Genomic DNA, 7,413 nt, shown 5'->3' with positions numbered 1-7,413 from the left:
TCGGATCAACATGGAATTGTTACCTCATGCTCATTATCTATTTTCGCCCTGGTTAGTAATAATAGGAGCGATCCAAATAATCTATGCAGCTTCAACTTCTCTTGGTCAACGAAATTTCAAAAAAAGAATAGCTTATTCCTCTGTATCTCACATGGGTTTCATAATTATAGGAATTGGTTCCATAACCAACATTGGACTCAATGGAGCTATTTTACAAATATTATCCCATGGATTTATTGGTGCTACACTTTTTTTCTTGGCAGGAACCGCTTCTGATAGAATGCGTCTTGTTTATCTCGAAGAACTGGGGGGAATATCCATCCCAATGCCTAAAATTTTTACCATGTTTAGTAGCTTTTCAATGGCTTCTCTTGCCTTACCAGGAATGAGTGGTTTTGTCGCAGAATTAGTAGTATTTTTTGGACTAATTACTAGTCCAAAATTTCTGTTAATGCCAAAAACACTAATTACTTTTGTAATGGCAATTGGAATGATATTAACTCCTATTTATTTATTATCTATGTTACGCCAGATGTTCTATGGATACAAGCTATTTAATGTTCCAAACGCAAATTTTGTGGATTCTGGACCACGAGAACTCTTTATTTTAATCTGTATCTTTTTACCAGTAATAGGAATTGGTATTTATCCAGATTTTGTTCTCTCCCTATCCGTTGACAGGGTAGAGGCTCTCTTATCCAATTATTATCCTAAATAGGTTTGCTTTTTTTTACTCGTCTGCTCTATTAATGCAGAAATAAGTAAAAAAGTATAATTAGATCTATCTCGAATTTTTGAGAACCCTTTGAGAAGGCGTTCAAGGGGTTCTCAAATAAAACATAAAAGTAAAAACCTTCATTTCATGAAGGTTTTATTTTATGTAATCATTTAGGTGTTAATGTAAACGAACCATAACTATGTAAGCCTATTCCTAATAGATTTATACCAAAATAACAAATCCAAATTATAAGAAATCCTATCGAAGCTATAAGTGCAGAATTCGTACCCTTCCAATTTGTATTTGTTCTACTATGTAAATAAATTGCGAATATGGTCCAAGTAATAAATGCCCAAGTTTCCTTAGGATCCCAATTCCAATAGGATCCCCAGGCCTCATTAGCCCATACTGCTCCACAAAGAATACCTACGGTTAAAAGGGTAAATCCTAGGCTAATGACACGATAACTCCAAGAATCCAAACGCTCCGTTAATTGATATTTGTAATAATTTGGAAATGAAGGGACAGAGGTTCTTTTTAAAGCACTTCTTTTTGCATAAAAATATTTAATATCACTAAAGAAAAATGTTTTATTTAAAACATTTTTTTTCTTTTTAGAAAAGAAATGGAAATTATTTCGAAATCTAATGATTAGAATAGCGGCAGATAATAAGGATCCGCACAAAAGAGTTGCATAGCTTAATAACATCATACTGACATGCATCATTAACCACTGAGATTGTAGAGCAGGTACTAGTATCGTGGATTGATGCATTTCAGTTAAAAGACCCGATGTGGCAAAGCCTTGCGTTAAAATAGTACTTGGCGTAGTTATTGTGCTTAAATCATTTTTAGAGTTCTGTATTTTAGGAATGGTATGAAGAATATACAGGGCCCATGAAAGGAAGATCAATGACTCATATAAATTACTTAATGGAAAATGTCCCGAGGAAGCCCAACGAGAAACTAAGAATCCTGTTATAGAGAAAAAAGTAACTATCATTCCTTTTTCTGACGAATCACGTAATCCTCCAAGTTCACGAACTAATAAGGTTATAAAATGAATCGTAATCACAATTGAAATCGTTGAGAAAGAGATATGAGTTAGTATATGTTCTAAAGTTGCAAATAGCATAAGGGGAAGGTCCCATTACAAAATTGTAAATTTCGAATTGATTTCTAATCTATTGTATTCTTTTTCAAGAATGCCGCCACTCGGATTCGAACCGAGATGCTTGAGCACTGCTTCCTAAGAGCAGCGTGTCTACCAATTTCACCATGGCGGCTAACTTCAAATAATAGGTAACTTAAAAGAATAATAGCTATTATCTTGGGAATCGTCGATATTGGGAAAGTCCATAAAATTTAGGAACATTAGAGTTTTCATTAAAATAGACTTCGTTTGGTAGTATCGTTTCCATTTTTTTTTTACAATAAACTCTTGCTTTGCCCAATAGAAACACAAACACTGCTTGAAAGAGTTGGAATTTCTTTTTTCTAACTTGCAATTGTAGAACTAATTTTTTCTAATTAATTTCTCGTTTACATTTTGAAAATTCTTTCAATACAATGAAAAAAATCCAAAAGGGTTTCTATTTAATGATGAAATTAAAATGGATAAATGGAAAAGGCTTTTTGGATTTTTTAAAAATTTCTAGAATGAAAGTCTTTATGCTCTTATTAATAAGATTTACTAACCTTATGATTTTGGAGAAGATAGGTGGAAGTTGTAAGTCCTATTGTAAGAATACTCCACTTTTCATAATTTTCATAATAGAATATGAGGATTCTATTATGAAAATTATGAAAAGTTCATTGATAGGAAAAGAATACTTAGCACACAGTATACCAAACAAAACTTTTTTTTCTTGTATATATAAGATAAGAGGGGTTTTTTGTTCTAAGAATATTGTACCGAGTAATTCGACACATAAAAGTACATTCAAAGAAGAATCAAAATTATTAAATAATTGGAATTCTTTTTTGATAAGTCAATTCATATTATTCCAAAATCTTATTATTTGTTTGTTGCCCAGAAAAACCCTTTGGTTTTGGATGCTCATTACCGCTCGAAAATGATCTTGATTTTACTAAAGAATAAGATTGTACTATGGAAAAATAAGTCTTTTTCTTCCAAATATTTTTACGAATACGCTTTTTTGACATTGAAGTACGTTTTTTTGGAACTGCCATTCAAAAAGGAAATTACTTTTTTCTAGTTGTATGTGAAAGACATCTATTGCTGCAAATCAATCCTTCTTTCTTCTTTTTATTAGTATTTATACTTAGATACTGAAAGATACTTAAATTTTGAATTATTTTTTACTTCATTTTGTCTAATGCGGATAAGACAACAAGAATTTTTTAACATTTTTTCTTTATATATTTTATACTTGTTTTTTAATAATATAGAATATATAGAAAGGTTTCTCATTTAAATCTATTTATATCTATTTATATATCAAGTATACTCCATATATAGATATATGGTATGGAAGCCTATCCCCCATATAAGATAAGACGGGGGGATAAAAAGAAGGGAAAATGAAAATAGTTAATTAAGTTCAGAATGGTATTCCATAAAGGAAAGGAATTCCAATCAAAACAAAAAATACTGAGTCTCTTAAACAAGACATTCTAAAACTTAGGTAATTTATAGTCATTAGGATTTTAGTTCTATATGAAGTAAGGACTATTCGATAATTTCTTATAAACATAGGTTTTCATTGGAATTCACTCAATCAGTTAATTATGGAACAAGAGAGCTGTTTCATCTTTGTTTTAAAGAAATATAAAAATGAATTATGAATAGAAAGTAAAATGATTCCACTTTTTTTTTTTATTTTTATAAATATCTTTATTTAGTTAATAAAATAACTAGGTAACGAAGTTATTTTATTAACTTTTTTAATTTAACCAACTAAACCCATTCTTAATTTTTAATTATTTCAATGAGATAAATTTTGGAAAAATTAAGAATTTCAGTATTTTTTCTTATTCTTTTTATTTATTCTTTCAGAAAGAGATAAGAATTGGTTTGGTGAATCGGAAACAATTTTATAGAAAAATTGAAGTAAAAATTGAAGTAAAAATTGCAATTTCTTTTCTTATGGAACATACATATCAATATGCATGGGTAATCCCTCTTCTCCCACTTCCAGTTATTATGTCAATGGGATTTGGCCTTATTCTTATTCCTACAGCAACAAAAAATCTTCGTCGCATATGGGCTTTTCCTAGTGTTTTACTCTTAAGTATAGCTATGGTATTCTCAGTTCAACTGTCTATTCAACAAATAAATGGAAGTTCGATCTATCAATATCTATGGTCTTGGACCGTCAATAATGATTTTTCTTTAGAATTTGGATACTTGATTGACCCACTTACTTCTATTATGTTAATGCTAATTACTACTGTAGGAATCCTGGTTCTTATTTATAGTGATGGTTATATGTCTCACGATGAAGGATATTTGAGATTTTTTGTTTATATAAGTTTTTTCAATACTTCCATGTTGGGATTGGTTACTAGCTCCAATTTGATACAAATTTATTTTTTTTGGGAACTCGTGGGAATGTGTTCTTATTTATTGATAGGCTTTTGGTTTACACGACCAATCGCAGCGAGTGCTTGTCAAAAAGCTTTTGTAACTAATCGTGTAGGGGATTTTGGTCTATTATTAGGAATTTTAGGTTTTTTTTGGATAACAGGTAGTTTAGAGTTTAGGGATTTGTTCAAAATAGCTAATAACTGGATTCCTAATAATGGAATTAACTCTTTACTTACTACTTTGTGTGCTTTTTTATTATTCCTTGGTGCAGTTGCGAAATCCGCACAATTCCCTCTTCACGTATGGTTACCCGATGCTATGGAAGGGCCCACTCCTATTTCGGCTCTTATACACGCAGCAACTATGGTTGCTGCGGGAATTTTTCTTCTAGCTCGACTTCTTCCTCTTTTCATATCTTTACCTTTGATAATGAGTTTTATTTCTTTAGTAGGTACAATAACACTATTCTTAGGAGCTACTTTAGCTCTTGCTCAGAGAGATATTAAAAGAAGCTTAGCCTATTCTACAATGTCTCAATTGGGTTATATGATGTTAGCTCTAGGTATAGGTTCTTATCAAGCTGCTTTATTCCATTTGATCACTCATGCTTATTCAAAAGCTTTATTGTTCTTGGGATCCGGATCCGTTATTCATTCAATGGAACCTCTTGTTGGATATTCACCAGATAAAAGTCAAAATATGGTTCTTATGGGCGGTTTAAGAAAATACATTCCAATCACAAGAACTACTTTTTTATGGGGTACACTTTCTCTTTGTGGTATTCCACCTCTTGCTTGTTTCTGGTCCAAAGATGAAATCCTTAGTAATAGTTGGTTGTATTCGCCCTTTTTTGGAATAATAGCCTCCTTTACTGCAGGATTAACTGCCTTTTATATGTTTCGGATATATTTACTTACATTTGATGGGTATTTGCGTGTTCATTTTCAAAATTACAGTAGCACTAAAGAGAGTTCCTTGTATTCAATATCCTTATGGGGAAAAAGGATACCCAAAGGAGTGAATAGGGATTTCGTTTTATCAACAACGAAGAGTGGAGTTTCTTTTTTTTCACAAAATATACCAAAAATTCAAGGTAATACAAGAAATAGGATAGGATCCTTTACTACGTCTTTTGGGGCTAAAAACACTTTTGCCTATCCGCATGAAACGGGAAATACTATGTTATTTCCTCTTCTTATATTACTACTTTTCACTTTGTTCATTGGATTCATAGGAATCTCTTTTGATAATGGAGGAATTGGTAATGGAATAGCAGAGTTAACCATATTATCAAAGTGGTTAACTCCCTCAATAAACTTTACCCAGGAAAGTTCTAATTCTTTTGTAAATTCATATGAATTTATTACTAATGCAATTTCTTCTGTAAGTCTAGCTATCTTTGGTTTATTCATAGCATATATCTTCTATGGATCCGCTTATTCTTTTTTTCAGAATTTGGATTTAATAAACTCTTTTTACAAAGGAAATCCTAAAAAAGAATTTTTAGATCAAGTAAAAAAAAATATATACAGTTGGTCATATAATCGTGGTTATATAGATATTTTCTATACTAGGGTCTTTACCCTCGGTATAAGAGGGTTAACCGAACTCACGGAGTTTTTTGATAAGGGTGTTATTGATGGAATTACCAATGGAGTGGGTCTTGCTAGTTTTTGTATAGGAGAGGAAATTAAATATGTAGGGGGAGGTCGAATCTCGTCTTATTTATTCTTTTTTTTATGTTATGTATCTGTGTTTTTATTCTTTTTTCTTTCTTAAGTTAAGGAATTTACAACTCCCTTTCTACAATCTCTCTATATCCTTGTTACATAAGGTAAGTATTGTATAATAGTTCGGTTTTCCGCGATTTTTTCCATTCCTCTGTGTAAATAGCCTAATATGGGTTCACAATCAATAACATCCTCACCATCGAGAGTAACGATCAGTCGAAGAACACCATGCATTGATGGGTGTTGAGGGCCCATATTGACTATCATGAGATCTTTTCTTGTAAGCGGTAGACTCATATCCTTTCTTCCTTAATTCATTATTCCATGAAAATGGATTATTCCATGAATTCCTCAAAGCGAGGCTCATCAAAATGAAAAATCTAAGACTACTATAAGACTACTAAAAAAATAATAAAACAAGAAAAAAATTTGAACGATTAAATTACTGCTCCCGAATATTCAACTGACCGATTAATTTCTTATAACGTACTCTATTTTTCTTTGCCAAATAAGCCAGCAAACGTCGACGTTTTCCCAAAAGTCTTCGTAGACCTCTTTCCGATGAAAAATCTTTTTTGTGTAATTCCAAATGTGAAGCAAGTCTCCGTATCTTATTGGTGAAACTGAATACTTGAAATTCAACAGAACCCCTGTTTTCTTCTTTTTCTTCTTTAACCATAAATCCAAAAATTTTTCTACCTCCTTTCTTTTTCATGTATTTTTCTGATCAGGAAAAATACAAAATTATGTCAGTTATTTTGAAGTTATTCTAATCTCGTACACACACAAATTTGCAATTATTCATCTACTACTGGAATTTGGATTTATTTTATCGATGCAAATTGGATTTGGATAGAAGGGTACATTCTTTCTAATATTTTAGATAGAAGAAACATTTCTTCTATCTAAAATATTAGAAAGAATTTTGCTGATTTATTTATTGCTATATGCAATTTATGGAATTGATACACCATTTAATTGATATCATTTAGCAAAATGAAACACAGCATATGCATCCATCTTTTGGCTCGAGAATTTCACGGGATAGAGATATGGTATAAGAAATAGACTATTAAGTAACTCTAAATGAATTGTGGATACATCTGTATCCTTAACATACTGAAACGATTGTCATTATTCGTATCAAACCAATAGCGATTCATACAAGCTAAATCTTCTAATCAATGGTGGGCCAATAATGCATTTTTTTGCATATGTATTAAGACGCTTGGCCTGATTTCGAAATTGTCCAGAGTTTTATATGTTGTTTTCATTGCAAAATGATGGGTCTCCTTCCATAACTTTCCAATTACGAGTACGAGAATTGAAAGACATGAAAATTCTCAATTCTCTACGGCGTCTAGTAGATAGAAACAAGAAAATCAGAAGAATCTTTCTCTCTATTCACTATCATT

General features: G+C 31.3%; 1 non-coding gene across 1 annotated transcript; it reads right to left on the bottom strand.

Annotated features, from left to right (window-relative positions):
- Nucleotides 1-1,924: 1,924 nt before the first annotated feature.
- Nucleotides 1,925-2,004, bottom strand: TRNAL-UAG (transfer RNA leucine (anticodon UAG)). Its single transcript has one exon. It is a non-coding gene; the product is annotated as a tRNA-Leu (tRNA).
- Between the last annotated feature and the right edge of the window lie 5,409 nt (nt 2,005-7,413).

Source organism: Aegilops tauschii, unplaced genomic scaffold (genome assembly GCF_002575655.3).
Source record: "Aegilops tauschii subsp. strangulata cultivar AL8/78 unplaced genomic scaffold, Aet v6.0 ptg001260l_obj, whole genome shotgun sequence".
Taxonomy (NCBI): Eukaryota; Viridiplantae; Streptophyta; class Magnoliopsida; order Poales; family Poaceae; genus Aegilops; species Aegilops tauschii.
This window is presented reverse-complemented; position numbering and strand designations above follow the sequence as displayed.